General features: G+C 40.3%; 2 long non-coding RNA genes across 2 annotated transcripts; both read left to right on the top strand.

The window, feature by feature from the left end:
- Positions 1 to 7,971: 7,971 nt before the first annotated feature.
- LOC133885254 (uncharacterized) lies at positions 7,972 to 9,728 on the top strand. The gene is made up of 3 exons (XR_009903203.1): positions 7,972 to 8,675; positions 8,813 to 8,962; positions 9,488 to 9,728. It is a non-coding gene; the product is annotated as an uncharacterized LOC133885254 (long non-coding RNA).
- A 47-nt stretch (positions 9,729 to 9,775) lies between these two features.
- LOC133885255 (uncharacterized) lies at positions 9,776 to 15,748 on the top strand. Its single transcript, XR_009903204.1, has 4 exons — positions 9,776 to 10,044; positions 14,734 to 14,900; positions 14,992 to 15,102; positions 15,455 to 15,748. It is a non-coding gene; the product is annotated as an uncharacterized LOC133885255 (long non-coding RNA).
- Positions 15,749 to 17,054: the final 1,306 nt, after the last annotated feature.

The following is a 17,054-nucleotide window of genomic DNA, read 5'->3' as shown; positions in this document are numbered from 1 at the left end:
GCCCCACGCAGGTGGTCACGCTCCCCGACCAACTCCGAGTAGGTGGCCGTGTTCCTCAACCAGTTCCTCGACTAGCTCCCGATCAAGTCTATTATGTTCTCGACCAGTTTTGAGTGGTCGTGTCGTGCTGTTCGACCAGATCCGAGTGGTCACGTTGTGCTCCGTGATTAGATGAGCAGATATGTCGACCAGTTCATCACGGCCGGTGACCAGTCTCAAACATGTCACGATCAACTCGTTGAGAAGATTAGCACCGCAATAGCAGCAGTGCCTCTACGATATCCACACGTACTGGGTAGAAACGCCGAGCACCAATGTGCTAGCACCGCACACGCAGCTAGGGTTTTGGGAGATTATGTAGAAGGTTGTGGCTAGGGTTTTGGAGTGACTCAACCTTAGCACGCCCTAACCACGCCTCTCCTTATATAGAGCTCACCAATGGGCTCCCACGTTGGAAGCCCTTGAGGACTCTAACTTCTCATAGATCACAATCTAATCAAAACCCATATACAAATCCAATTCACTTGTTTTGTTCCAACCCATTAAGTGTGTGACCCGTTAGGTTCATGTACAAACGGCTACCACTCGGAACCCTTTCCAAACCTAAATCAATAGCGGTCCCTAGCAGGACATGTTGACTCCCGAGTATACACAAAATATCGTATCGGTTGAACCTTGGTATGCACATGCACCGATCCCTTAGCCTCACGATACTAGTCAAGTTCAAGGCGAGATACGTGCCACCCTTGTGATAGCTCGACCATTCACTCGATCAAGTAGTGGATTCATCATGACTAACTCTTTAATCATATTGGCATAACCATGCACTTTCTCGATCCAACTACCTTGAGGATCTCAGAGATATCTCTCTCGTTATCAAGGAGGGGCAAATTTCATCTTGATCGCTTATACTCCACGACATGTTTAATGACAAGCCCAAAAACTACCTTTATGACTACCCAGTTATGGAATAGCATTTGGCAGCCTCAAAATATGCCACTACACATTCTGAGAATCAATGACGATCTCAGGTCTAAGGATCCTATAGGTACACCATTTGAGACAACAATTGATGACACATCATAAATAACAATCCCAGCAATACCTCAAGGTGGGTCTATCCAACATCATGTTCTCTAACATAAATATCCACATTATTAACTCGGTACCTCTATACCTATGATTCATGAAACGTGATCATCAATCAATACATGTGCTGGTCTCATGTATCATCACAATGATATACGACCAGGGATCAACTAAGAATAACATCATGATATAAACAAAGAGTTTCATGAACAAGTCATATACTTACCAATCAATGTAAAAGGTAGTCATTCTTGGAATAATATATTATTCAAAAGTACATTAACATAGATGTGTGATATAATCATTTTATGATTGCCTCTGGGGCATATCACCTTCAATCTCCCACTTACACTAGAGTCAATCATGTAAGTATTTAATATCCATAGCTCTCATGTGCACCTCATGCTTTAGCCATAGGAGTGGCTTTGTCAACGGATTAGAAATATTCAAATCCATGTGCACCTTGTATATCTTCATGTCACCCCAATCTAAAATCTCTCGAATAAGGTGATAGCGTCGTAGTATGTGGTTGAACTTCTAATGCAACCTAGGTTCTTTGGCTTGTACAATGGCTCCACTATTATCACAATAGAGATCTATTGGACTAGAAGCACTAGGCATCACACCTAACTCAGAAACAAAATTTCTGATCCAAATAGCCTTCTTTGCAACTTTAGAAGCTGCGATATACTCAGCCTCCATCATGGAATCGGCCATCGTTTCTTCCTTGGATCTCTTTCAACTCACTGCTCCTCCATTGAGGTAAAACACAAAACCAGATTCCTATCTCGAATTGTCCTTATCGGTTTGGAAGCTAGCATTGGTGTAGCCATTTACAACAAGCTACTCCTCATCTCCATAGACTAGGAACATATCCATAGTTCTTCTCCAGTACTTGAGGATACTCTTTACTGTTACCCAGTGACCTTCACCCGGGTTTGATTGGTATCTACTCGTAACACTTAGAGCACAGGAGACATCTGGGCATGTACAAAGCATGGCATACATGATGGATCCGATAGCAGAAGCATATGGGATCGCACTCATTTTCTCAAGCTCATCAGTGGTCGAAGGACACTGACTCTTGCTGAGAGGGATGCCATGTGACATCGGCAAGAAACCCCTTTTGGAATCCTGCATATTGAACCTTTTCAATACCTTATCGATGTATGTATTCTGGCTTAATCCGATCAGTCTTCTTGACTTATCTCTATAGATGTTTATGCCCAATATGTATGCTTCCTCTCCTAGATCTTTCATTGAAAAACTCTTTTGCAACAAAGATTTGACAGCATCAAACATCGGAATATCCTTACTAATCAATAAAATGTCATCTACAAATAAAATCAGAAACACAAGTGCGCTCCCACTAGCTTTTATGTAAACACAAGGATTTTCTTCATTCTTAATTAAACCAAACCCTTTGACCACCTCATCAAAATGAAGATTCCAACTTCAATAAGCTTGCTTCAGCCAATAAATGGACTTTTGCAACTTGCATATCTTCCTAGCATTTTTTGGATCGACAAAACCTTCAACCTATGTCATGTACATATTCTTACTTAGGTTTCCATTAAGGAAAGCCGTTTTAACATCCATCTGTCATATCTCATACTCATAATATACGGCAATTGCTAGGATGATCCGGATAGACTTTAGCATTGCGACGATCGAAAATGTTTCATCATAATCAACACCTTGAATCTGCCTGAAACCTTTTGCCACCAATCGTGCCTTATAGATGTGAACATTTCCATCAACGTCTATCTTTTTATTAAAAACCCATTTGCACTCAACTACTTTGACACCATCAGGTGGATCAACCAAGTTCCAAACTTGATTATCGTGCATGGATTCTATCTCAGATCTCATGGCTCCAAGCCATCTCTCAGAGTCTGGTCCAACCACCGCTTCCGAGTAGGTCTTAGGTTCATCATTGTCCAACAATAATATATCGCGCTGCTCCGTGGTTAGGAACATAAACCTCTCAGGTGTGGACTGATTCTTTCCGGCAGTCGTGGGGCTGGTGTCTCCATAACATGTTCTGCAATATCCAATTGAGATTCAATAGGAGCTAAAACACCTTTTGATGGTTCTCGAATCTCTTCGAGTTGCATCGTACTCCCACTGATGTTTCTTGAGAGAAACTCTTTCTCCAAAAAAGCACCATTCCAGGCGACAAACACTTGCCTTTGGTTTCCCTAGGATTCCCCACAAAAAGGCATTTATCTGATTGGGAGTGAGCTTATCTGATGCCAAACATTTTATATAGGCCTCACAACCCTAGATCTTAAGGAAAGACAACTCGGGACACTTCCCGATCCATATCTCATATGGTGCTGCTACTAAGTCAGTTTCCTTCAAACCGAGCACTCTATCAAAGGCAGTTTCTAAGTCTATCGCTGGTGCAATGAATAAAGCACAATCTAAAGTTGAATCATCTGTTACATCTTCTTCTCATTTCGAAAAGTTGTGTTATACTAGTGGAGGAAGAGTGCATTTTATGAGGGATTGTCCTAATAAGAAGAAAGTGTTGATGTCAAAAGAAGCTATGTGTTTTATAGTCTTTCTGAAGAATCTAAAAAAAGGTCTATTTATGATGGTCATACTTGTGATAACTACCCTGATTTGTATGCGACAGATAATGATAATAATGATATTGATGTTCCTAAGATGGGTTTATCTTTGTTAGCTTGTGAAATTCAGCACGATGATGCACTTGTTGCGGTGAGGGGACAACGCCGTAATGTATTTCAATTGGAGTGCAAAGTACAAGACAAGGCATGTAAATTAATTATTGATGGTGGAAGCTTTACCAACGCTCTTAATTCAGATTTGGTGCATGCATTGTCCTTGTCTACGCGGAGGCTACCTATGCCGCATTATATGCAATGGATGAATCGAAGTGGTATACTGAAATTACTCACAAGTTTTGGGTTGCATTGTCCATTGGTGATTATTATGATAGGTGGACTGTGATGTGGTGCCGATGAATGTTTGTCACTTGTTATTGGGGTGGCCGTGGTAGTATGGTCTCAATACTACTCATGAGGGCTCTTTCAATACTTATTATTTTGTTCACAAGGGTGTGTACCATGTGCTCAAACCAATGCATGAAACATCCATCAAGGCAAAGGTCTTTCCTGCTGCAAAGAAGAAGAAAGCGTTTGATATTACCTCAAAGACGAGGATGACTTCATTTCAAGGGAGGGAGGATGATGAGCCCATGACTCCTATTATTTCTACTTTATTGGGTAAAAAGGAATGCAATGCATCAAATAAATTTTTTATACAACTCGGTGCATTTTCTTTTGCTGTGGAGGATGCTAAGGTGAGGGATGGTGAAACCCTATATGCTTTTGATGTTACGTTGAGCAAAAATATTTTTCGAGGAATTAATTTTCAGTGCAAGAACAATGAGGAGAACCAAGCAAAGATGCCAATAAAGTTTATTAGGGTTGGTGCTATGCGATTGAAGCTGCCGACTTAATTATTTTGTAAGTTTGATTTTAGAGTCAACAGATCAGCTGGCTAGTTTAATTAGAGAAGTCATAATAGGAGTATTAGCAAGGTAGCTGCATTATTTTAATCATGGTATGAGGTTTGGTCGAGTCCTATTTTTGGTCGAGTTAGGTCATGGTGTTCGAGTCCTGTTTTTGGTCGAGTCAAGTCATGGTGTTTGAGTCCAAGTCGAGGCCTACATATCTGGGGCATCGTCTCTTGTATGAAGATCAGATTTGTTTTGCATGTTTTGTCGAGGATGTTCCTCCTACGAGCAGAATAATGGTGGTCCCATCACTGATGTTTTACTGAAGGTTGCCAATGTTGCATGATTGCGTTGGTGTGTGATCAAGTTGTCAATTCCTAGGCACACAACGGAATCTTGCTGGTTTCTCATTCTCTGATAATGTTCTTTCCTGGACCACGGGTGGAGAAATCATAATTTGGTTTGCATCTACTTCAACCTTGTAAACCAAACTGTTGATCCATCTTCTACAGGTTACGTTTGTTGTTTGTGTGAGATTGTTCTCAAAGCTTGCACAAGTTCTAGACCATCATGCTGTTATATTTGATTTTGCCAAGATAGATTGGCTCCAATTCAATCTACTAAGTACTATTGTTGTTGTTTGAGTAAAATCAAGAGAATGAGTTTAGTATTGGTTTGTTGGTACCGTGAAAGGGAGGGCCAAATCAAGGCATCAATGTCAGTGCCCTCATCAGATGGTGTGCGGTTCGGTCATATTGAGTTTCTTGCCTGGGAGTTCTTTTGGATGTGTAGTTTTGTTTTTTTCCTTTTTGGTCGTGTAAGGTTGTTGTTCAAGGTTGTTGTGTAAAGTCGCTGGTCGTGTTTGGTCGTTGTGTAAGATTGTTGGTCGTGTTTGGTTGTCATGTAAGGTCACTGTACTTGGCTATTTTGGCCTTTCTCCTCTTTTAATACAATGATGCGCAGATCTCCTGCGTATTCGAGAAAAAAATATTACAACCTTGTTCCAAAATAGATTCTTCTCAAATACGATCAAACTTTCAAAATTTGAGCATTACTATTCATTGAAGAGATCAGGTATATGTATTAAGACAAAGGGAAAATATTTGAATGATTTTGATCAAGCTATGGAAACCCAAAGGCCATCAGATATTCCAATGCCCAAAAAGATCAACCCAAAAACATACCTGAGCGATAACCATATATGTGCTCATTTAATCTTTCGCCTTGAACTGCTTAAGTATATCAATTGCAACACTGGGAAAAAATATAGCAAATAAACACTTTATGAAAAGTTTGACTACATAGCAGTAGAAAGACAGCTGCATAAACATCAAATATCGTACTCAGGGTGATTATGTTGAACATAGTATAGAACTACTCCTTCAGAAGTTCATGCATTCTATCCAGTTCACCTTCTATTCGAATATTCTCATGCAGAAACAAATGCAATGTCATAAGTAGTGGAGACAACAATTATGCTGAACATAGTATAGAAGTACTCCTTCAGAAGTTCATGCATTCTATCCAGTTCACCTTCTATTCGAATATTCTCATGCAGAAACAAATGCAATGTCATAAGTAGTGGAGACAACAATTGATTCTGGATTATGCATATTCATTCATTTCAACATGAAAGATGGTTCACAGCTTAATTCACAATCAGGGCTATCGCAGCCTTTGGCTCTAAAAGTAGAAATAAGTTACACAAGTTACAGCATAAATAGAGAACTCTGATATTAGTATATATGGTCACATCATTTACAGAATTAAGAGAACATTGCACAAACAGTAAGGAAATAGTTCAACACCACAACTCCTTGTTTCACATTCTCCTTGTTGCTCGACGGTGTTCAGACCCGTCGAACCAGCACCTAGACAGTGCCCTTCACAACCACAGCTCCTGGCCATGCCACCCTTGTGATAAAGAACCCACCACTAGAGACGTCGGCAAGTAATAGCCTGCTAATATTCCTCACTTCAATCATCTTGTAGTTCTGCAAAAGGTTTACAACACATCAGTGATGCAAGAATCCAAGAAACGCATCAGCAAATGAATAAATGATTGCTATGCTCTTCTTCTATACTTGGTGACTTGGTGCTCTGAGTCTTGTTGCTCTTCTCCTAGATCTATGCAAGAAAATTCGGATGAAACCGTCTAGTGAAATTCAGAGAGGAGACGAACAACTAATGCAACAAAATTTATACACCTCATTTGGCTCCTACCCCTTCCAATGTCAACATGAACTATACGACTCTTAGAGACCTGCATGAAAACCGCAACTCAAAGAAGAACAATGGGTAGGCACCAATAGCACAAAGAAATCGCCCCACTAAACGTCAAAACCATATAATCCGCAATCCATCTACTGATAATCCTTTCTCAATCCTCTGCTCTCCCCAAGTATTGGCACCTAGTGAACCCACTAATGTGATTGAAGGCGAACCAACAAAATCCCCTCAAGTAAACAACCATTTTCCTCCTGTTCTGAATCCCCCAAAGGCAGCACCGGCAGCACCTATTGCAGTGGCGGTAGTGGACGGCGTTTGGGACTCTCGATGCTTGCTCTCTCAGTCTTGCTCGCTGCGGGTTGCGCAGCGTACGGACAAACGAAGAGGCGCGTCCGTGCGGCATGTATATGGAGCATCGTGCTGCTCACTACGGTGATGACATAGGCGGAGAGTACAACGCGAGTGTGGGAGCAGTGGAGGCGGCGGCACCGGGGGCACGCGTGCAGGGGAAGAGAAGCCTGCGGCGCTGTAGATGGCCATCGCATGTGGGGAAGGAAAAAGCGACGGTAGTGGAGCAGAAGAATGACGAAGCTTGATGTCACCGGGAGGAGAAAGAATCGGGAGGCGTACCTCGTGGGGAACAACATGATCACAGCGCGGTACTGGGGCATCGTTTCGGTTTTTCTCAGTTCTTAGTTGTTTTTTTTTCTGTTTTTTTATTAGGTAGAGTGAGGTTTAAAGATATAACAGATATTAATTTATGTTTTATATAGTAGAGACTATAAAATATTATATAATTATATGAACTAAGTGTTTATTATTAAACAATATGCCATGAAGAATACTGATGGTTTTAGTTATGAAGTTAATAAAAAACCATCACATCTATCTAGAAGAATGAATTGTTAATTTTTTAATAACTTTCTTTCCTCTCAGGTCAATATTTTCTTCCGCTCCTAACGTTTTCTTCTATTAATTTTTCTTCCGCTCGTGCCCCCCCATCGTAACTTGTGCCGACACGTCCACCGCACGCACAACCACAACGCCCCCCAGCCACCATGCTGCCCTGCACCACCACGCTGCTCTTTCAAAAATAAATTTTATAAAAACTATAAAGATTCTTATAAAATTTTATATATATTATTTATCCAGTGATAAAATAATGGTCGTCGTCTTGCTTGCCTTGGACGAGGGTGCGGCGGTGGAATCGAGCGCACCTTGACCCTCAGACGTCTACGAGCAGTTGCCCCCGCACAAACCCCAGATGGAAAAACACGCCACCTCCTTGCCATCTCCGTCTCCCAATCAATGCTACCACTGGTGGTCGACGCTCCGCTTCCTGCGGCCCCACCATCGCAAGCGCCGCCACTGGTGGTCGCCGTGGTTCCGCCATCTTCGCCACTGCTTCCTCCTGTACACGCCTCCGCCGATCTTTCGCCGGCGCCTCCGATCGCCACTGCCGTCCCCACGCCCATGTCCTCCTACAAAATCGACCGCTGCTCGACGCTACATACCCCCCTTCCTTTTTCCTCTCTCCCTCTCTTTACCTGGGGCGATCTGCCTCGATGCACAGCCATTCCGCCCCTGCGCTTGTCGATCTTTCGCTTTCCCGTAGCCCTAGACGCCATCCTCACCTGCTAGCGTCAGATCCCCCGCCCACGACCACCATCAGCACCGGATTCGGAGACCTCGCCATGCCCGCCGCCGCATACAGCCCACCTCCCGCGGTCGCAGGAAAATTGTGCGGCCACCGCTGTGCCAATACCCCCACTGGCGTTGAAACTCTATCTGTTTGCACCTGTGGTGTCGTTGAGGCAAAACCCCAGCTGCACGTCGGATGAGCCTACCAACGCCTGGGTCTCCGCCACACGTAAGTGAATCGATCCAATAATCTCATTTATTATTCCTTGATTTCTTAGATTGTGTTGCCCCTTGGCAAGAGTGCAGAAGCGTAGATCTTCAGAAAATATGAAAATTGTTTGTTTAATACTTCAGTCCTTCTCTCAGGCTCAAGAGAACACGGCCAATTGATGCACTGCTCTATTAAAACTGGAGAGGTATGGCTTCTCAGTTCTGACTAACAGAATTTCAATTCGACATGGAAATCAGTGAAGTGATTGAAGGGGTGAACAAGATTAATTGTCAAGCCAAGAATGGGTACATGCTTGATTCTTGTGTTTGGATGCGTTTAGGCGACTGAATGGCCTATCTTATTATGAACAGAGTTTGTTCTGTTCCTTTGTGTGGATACATAATTTAATTCCATTGTCATGTTGTAGTTCTCGGTTTCGAAACAACAAGTACAATTTATAGCTTTGTTTTACGCTGCTACCATAAATGCGTGGTTTCATCAATTACAAGTGCCCAGGCATAGAAGTGTTCTAATCTAGATTGTGTTCGAAGCAAGAGATTACTTTGAGTTAAGAAACAATGTCAAGCTATCAGTGCAGCAAATGTGCTATCTGCTCCTTCTCACAGTTAAGATTTTGAGAGAGTTTTCCAGTATCTTGATTGTAAAGCTTTTATTGGTGTGCCTCCAGCTTTCTGTTTTGCTTTGATGGGTCACATATTTGTTAGTTCTTCCGCCCATTATGCATTGTGGCTTCAGATGTACACAGTTTTTTCAGTCAATAATGTATACATTTACAGTGTATACTGATTTATTGCTGTTTGCTTATGCAGTTTCCACCGCCTTTTTATTGTCACAACATGTTGTGGTAATTAGATTTACTGTTAGAAGCAACAAGACAACATGTGCAGCTTATGCTAAGAGCACTTTCTTACATTCACTTTTTCTAAAGCTTGGGGAAAATGATATTCTTTTGTCAAGTAGGCCCCCCTGTGGATTACTTTTCAGTTCACAAGGACTGTCTTCTAATTGCAGCTTTTCGTCTGGATTAACATTAGGCTGAGAGAGGAACCAGGTGAGCTTATCTTTGTATGGTTTGAATTGTGTAATGCATCTTTCAATTGTGTAATGCATCTTTGTATGGTACATACAAGTATACGACTGGACATCCTCACAACTTTTATTCTATTTGGTCACGATCTTTTATGCTGACCATGGTTAGCTGAAGGAAAATGATAAATGAGTAGGAAATGTTTTATTGACTTACATGTTTTCGCGGGTCACAGATTTATGGACCTCTTCCATTCATCATTTGTTCATTATGTTGTGGTTTATTTGTGCCATGAGTTTGTCAAAACATCAGCAGTGTCGGTTACTACTGCTCTTGCAGGTTTTAGCCACAAATCGACACTGATGGTTCCTACAATATAAAGCATACCTTCTATCCTAAGTCCTAAGTCGGTTGTTAGTTTTGCTATTCTTACGGTTAGAGCATTCCAAATTTGGAGGAGTTAAAGTGCTCTAAGGTTAGTATAAGATAATCTATATTTTATTTTTAGTTATATTTATTTGGTAGATTGCTCTAAGTTTGATGGTTGGTGTTTATTCTATGGTGATAAATTTTGAAATCCAATTGAGATCTAATTTAGAAAAAAATTACAATTTTATCATTGTTAGATGTATAAAGATGATCTATGTTTCATTTGTAATTGGATTTACTTGTTAGATTGCTCTAGATTTAAATGTAGGTGATTGTTCTTTGGTGTTGAATTTTGGAATGAGCAAGAGCTCTAATTGAGATCTAATTTAGAGAAAGATCTCAATTTTGTCACTGTAGATGATTTAAAGAGTAGATTAAAATCGCATGTAAATAGATGTGGGTGTGTACATTAAAATCTATCTTGAATTTTCTAGTATGTGGATTGTGTATTTTTTTTAAAGTCTTGAACTTAAATGTTAATCCAATGTATTTTCTCTATTCATGAATCAACATAGTAAATTTTACACAATTGATAGAGTACTATGTTGTAGAGATGACACATCCATCCACTGGTCGTAGTCATACATGACAGCTTTTGGAAGGTGAGTCCTCTGACTTGGCCTAAGTGCTGGAAAGAGATGAGCCCTCAAATAGGTACTAATTAAGATGCGAGGTAATTCAATGAATTTGTTATAGATTTTGAAATGTTCAATTATTATAAGTTGTATGGGTTTAATTATAATAATTTGTAGATGGACCGATCATGGATCTACTAGGATCGTAGGCCAGAGTTCTTTAATGGCGTTGCGGCTTTTTTAGGGCTGTTGCGGCGTATAAGAAGCCAAAAAGGAAACGTACTGATCACTATATATATTATCTATATGTTGATTGTAAGAACGAGAAGTAGTTTCAAACATAGAGCAGATTCATGTGCACTTGATTCGCAGGGCTTTTAAGACCAGCTATACCCGTTGGACTGAGTAAAATGAACTTGAAGAGGTTGTGCATAAGAAAAACCAATAGTTGAAGAAGATAGAGGCAAAGATATGATGGCTAACAAATAGTTTGATATGTCGATATTCGAAGATACTTTTATCGAGAACGATGAAGGCGATACTTTTATTGGTAACAATAAAGATGACATAGAATAAATGTTGTGTGATGGGATGGTAGAAGACTCTAAAACACTAGTTTACCTGAATTGTAAAGATGAGCACAACAAGTTGCATGTGGTGCTGATACTAATGCAAATGAAGGCTAGCAATGGTTAGGCCGATAAGTGCTTTAATGATTTGTTATAATTCTTAAGGGAATTGCTTCCAAAGGGGAATGTATTGCCCGAAAATATGTACCATACCAAGCAGGTTGTTTGTTCGTTGGGATTAAAAGTAGTGAAAATACATGCATGTGGAAACGATTGCATGTTGTTTAACGGTGAGGATGCAGACTTGGAAGTGTGTCATATTTTCAATGAACCATAGTACAAGCGCAACATTGATGATATCGAGAGCGATGGCGTGGGAGTTAAGAGAAAGAAGAAAAATATCCCGTTAAGGTTGTTTGATATTTCCCTATAACTCCTGTTTGAAGCGATTGCTTGTTTACAAAACGAATACCGAGTTGATGTGATGTCACGCCGAACAACACAAGCAAGATGGAATACTTAGACACCCTGCTGATGCTATGTAATGGAGGATATTTGGTACAAAATACAAGGACTTCAGAGATAAAGTGAGGAATATAAGGTTCGAGTTGAGTACGGATGAGATGAATCTTTTTGGCAACACGAAGTACTCATAGCACTTGGCATGTGACTCTCTGTATCTACAACCTTCTACCTTGGATATGTATGAAGCGGAAGTATCTTATGATGCCTTTGTTGATTAGTGACCCGAATCAACTAGACAACGATATCGATTTGTACCTCAAACTATTGGTTGAAGATGATCTTGTAGTGTGGAAAGATGGTGTACAGGTATGGGATGACTACAAATGTGAGAATTTCACCCTACGCACAATTCTATTTGTAACAATCTCAGTTTGGTCTGCTCTTGATAACCTATCAGGACAGACTGTAAAAGGGTACAATGGATGTGTTCAATACTTGGAGAAAATAGGGGCGGTGGCTTACCAATAGTCGGAAAAACATCTTCATGGGTCATTGTAGGTTCCTTTGCCCAGATCACTCGTACCGCAAGAATAAAAGAGCTTTTGACGAGACAGTAGAGCCTGGTCAAGCTTCGAATATTTGCACTAGAGAACAGGTATTTAAGATGGTAAATAAACATAGAGTTGTACTTGGAAAGGGGCCAGACAGTACCTGGCTGGGCATCATGCTCCTATGTGGAAAAATATATCAATATTTTAGTTGCTACCTTATTGGAAGTATCTTATGGTTCGATACGCAGTCGACGTCATGCACGTGGAGAAGAATATGTTTGATAGCTTGATTGGTACCTTACTAGACATATCTGGTAAAACAAAAAATACACTAAATGAACAGCTAGACCTGAAATAAATGAATCTCAGAAAGGACCTACATTACATACAATTAGACAAAAAAAAACTTTTCATAGCTTGCTACACTATGAGCAAGGAAGAGAAGATCAGCCTGTGTGGTTGCTTGCGTGATGTCAAAGTTCCCATTTGTTACTCCTCCAATATCAGGAGCTTAGTAAACATGAAAGATAGGATGTTAGTTGGTATGAAGTCTCATGATTGTCACGTGATGATGATGCAGATGCTTTCAGTTGTAATTAGAGGTATCCGATGGTGGAACCATTTTGGATGGATTTCATAGAGTACAAGCTATCAGATGAAGTACAACAGCTAAGTGAGGCAAACAATGCCAACTCCCACAAGAACTTATACCCCTACAGAATTGGCTCACCTGGGTACGTGAGAAAATGCGATGAGTGGAAAGAGATGGAATAACAAGTAACCGCGATGGTGCCACACCTGCGACGGCTGACTGGATTAAACGAGCAAAGCACTATTTGTTCGCGAGAGGGGTGACTTTGTCGGCAGGGGCAACCTAATCTTTAAAAGCGACAGAGAATAGAAAGTGACTCAAAGAATTCCAAATGCCCATGTATAGTCTTCCAAAGGCTCTTTTAGGCCAGAAAGGGATAAATACTAGCTAACGTTGGCAGTGGGAACCAATGAGCACCCAAGTCGCACAAAAGGCAAGGGTGTCATGGCTTGGAAAGAGGGATTCCTAGAAGATGCCAAAAATTACAGGAGTTGGAAGAGAAGTAGAGAATAATTGGCAGAGGAGTTGGCTTTAGTACGATAAGAACTTGTACAAGAGAGACAGATGACAGATGCCAAATTCAAAGGAGCACTTCAGCAAGGAAACAGGTAGCAGCAAGCCGAAGGTAATATTTTGAGCATAGGTGGAGCAGCTTGTTGTGCCCACCTTGAACATTACCACAATGGTGGCTATGAGACAGGTTGACCAATGCGTGGAAGGGGCTCTCTTCAACAATCTCCTGATCCCACGGGGATATGTCAAGGTTCACGTGGACTCTGTATGAAAGCTGTACTGTAAGATTGATATGGATTACCCCGAAGAGACGAGTTCCAAGAGGCTCAGATCAAACATAGATGGATTTTTTTTTCTATGGCACAAGCGCTACATAGTGTTTGAAGAAAAGACAAACGAGTCGTCTAATGCGGAGTCGGACTCACCAAGAGCCTTCACATCATCCAAAAGATCTCCAACTCCTCCACGATCGTTGCCATTGTCACCATCACCAAGAAGGTATCCAACTCCTCCCTCACGGAAGTCACCACCACTGCTACCAAGAGAGCCAACTCCTCCCCCTCCGAAGTTGACAACACGTGCACAATCTAAGAATTTGAGTTCATCTTAGAAATCGACTTCAACCCAGAAGCAAAGACCTAAGAGGGTGGCATCACCTAAGAAGTTGCCTTATGAACAAATTGAAGAGGAAACCAAAGCAATAGTGGACACCAGTGTTAAGAAATTCTTACAAAAGCCAGAGGCTAAGAATAAAATACTAATCTGTGAAGAAACATAAAAGTTTTTCTTGAAGATGGCCACACAGAAGTTTTTCTTGAAGATGGCCACACCGTTGAGCCTAAGCATAAATTAGACTATACGCGCATCAATAGAAAGAAATACTTGAAGGAGTCTACGATCGAACAGATACAATAAGAAAAAAATTTAGGAAGATTTCTTGAAGAATCCAAATGACAAGAGAGCAACTTCTAGATGAGTCCTTGGCACCAAAAGAAACCGAGAGATGGAAATTTAAGCTAGGCAAACTGTTACTCGAGCCAGACATATGGAACAACCTAACATTTGAACTTCAGAAATTCCATGCGTAGTACATGAAGAAGTGGAGGGAGGATAGAGAAATGTTCGATGCTAGATACAAGCATCGAGATTTCCTCCATGGGGACAACACTATTTTTATATTATTTGATGAAATGTATCAAGTGTACCAGCAATGTGCCATTGACGTGTCTATCATGAGTTGCTGGACTCTATAGTGTCATATAGGTATAATTCACAGAATACATTTTTGTACAATTAGATTGAATGTCTTAACTTATTTCTTGTGTAAAATGGAGATACACAAATACAAGATGGACAACATCCACCATGTGGGATTCATCGACCCACATAAAGTAAACCCGATAACGATCCGAACCAAACCAAAAGAATCCAAGGACTATGCATTGGAGTGTATTCTAGAGCTACAATTGAAGAAATACATACTTTTACCCTACCAATTTGGGTATGTGTTTCCCTCCATGAATGTTCTACTCTTTTTTAGCAATATAATATTAGAAATTAGGACCAACTAACCTATGGTGATCTATATGCAGGTTTCACTGGACCCTCCTTATCAATCAGCTAGACATTTGCAAGATCATTGTCCTGGACTCTCAAAATAATCCAAAAGAAACCTATCAACCTGTCATTGACTTGCTACAAAGGTAAACTCAATCATTTCATTATTGCTCTTGTAATCTTTGATTTGATTGAATCTAAGTCTATTTACGGTAATAATCACACACATAGAGAGTCTACACACGATACATCATTAAGAGTGTTAGACACTGGCTATACGTGAAATAATAGATAGTCCGATACGACTTTAATTGTAATAAGGAGGGTATGGGTAACAATTTATGTGGTTTTTATGTAATAGAATTAATGCATGGATTCACCGGAGGCGTGTCACTCTAGGTGACTAATGTTGAGGTAGGCGGCATACATATTGATGACTAATTTTTAGGTTCAATACGTGTTCATAAGGATTGATTTCTTCAATTCTTGAAATTGCAGCTCCTCAAGTTAGCCCTAGATGGACTCTTGCCTATTGAAATCAATGCACTTCTAGAACAACTTGTCGGGTTCATCAGTGACCAAGTAATCAATCCAATTGGCGAACTACGATGAAATTGCCTGGTCATTCTTGTTACCTTCATCTAACAAGAAAAGACATAGTACAAACCCTTCGATTAGTAAGAAATTTTAAACTTCTTATCATTGTTGTGATAAAACTTGACACGTATGTAGTGTATATATACTGTGATGAGACTTGAGGTTTTATGACTTAAATTTATGTGTACTTGTGTATATATGCTATGATAAAACTTGACGTCTTGTGAATTAAATTTATATGTATATGTCTATAAATATGCCGTATAGTATTGGTGGAAACGACCAAAATTTAAAAATGGGCACCCTATTGGCAACCACAAAAATTTGAAATTGACAGAACGATAATCCACGCTATTTATGGCAACCTCTAAAATTTGAAATTGGTGGGAAACAAATATCAATGCCGGTTGGTGGCCCCAATCGGCAATGATAGGTGGACTATCACTACCGGTTGGAGCCACAAACTGGCAGTGATAGGTGGACTATCACTCTTGGTTCCATAACCGATACCAATAGTCACGGACTATCAGCACCGAGTAATCAGTGGCGGTTCAATACCCGCCATTGATGGCATGTTCTATAGTAGTGCATCTTGCGTCGTTCCTATTCTCACACTGGCCTCAGTGATCATCCGCCCTAATGTGTTGTTCGTTGGTAAATGTCTTGGCCTTTTTTGTGATTTTTTAGCTTGAACTATCATGTGGATATATATACTACCTTGTTTTCATTGAATAGACGTTGTAGGTGTAGTTGCTAATGTTGGAGCTATTGACAACCGAAGCGTCCACCCACGTGAAATAAATAATATTGTAATATGAACCAAAAACTTTCACGACATAAAAAAGTCTTGTTTGGCAGGGCTCCAGCTCCAACTTCACCACAAATCTAGAGTTTGTAGGCTAATGTAAAGTAGTTTAAGTATTTGTTGTTAGTCTTAAATGGAAATAAGATGGCTCACCTAAACACCCTCTGCGTACCCTCAGCTCTAGCTCCATGAATTCTTGGAGTAATGGATACCTAGCTCCAAAAAATTTTAGAGCTGGAGCTCTACCAAATAAGCCCAAAATAGTCGACTTGATGAATCACATTCAAGATAACACCATACACTCCTTGTAACTAGTGCACTTATGGTAACATAAAACTGAAATAACAAAAAAAAAATAGCAATACTACTATGGAAAACCGTCTAAATGGTATTTTAATTAATCTTTAAGTCAATCATTTACACCATCAAGACTGCAACAATTAATCAGAATACTATCTCAATAGTACCACTATGTGTTTTGTGTCCAAGATCGGAGCACACGTCTTTCCAACATGTGTCACCACAACATGCTTAATAAAGAGTGGGTAATGAATTTAGATTACAAGTCTTTAAGTGACTACAAATTTTCACCATGATTTACATAAACAAACACTAGGAGGGCTACAACCATTTTAACTCCTAGTTGGTTTGAGTTACTACGTAGCGGAATTAAGTTACATAACCACAAAAGATGAG

The sequence above is a fragment of the Phragmites australis genome, chromosome 11 (genome assembly GCF_958298935.1).
Source record: "Phragmites australis chromosome 11, lpPhrAust1.1, whole genome shotgun sequence".
NCBI lineage: Eukaryota > Viridiplantae > Streptophyta > Magnoliopsida > Poales > Poaceae > Phragmites > Phragmites australis.
This window is presented reverse-complemented; position numbering and strand designations above follow the sequence as displayed.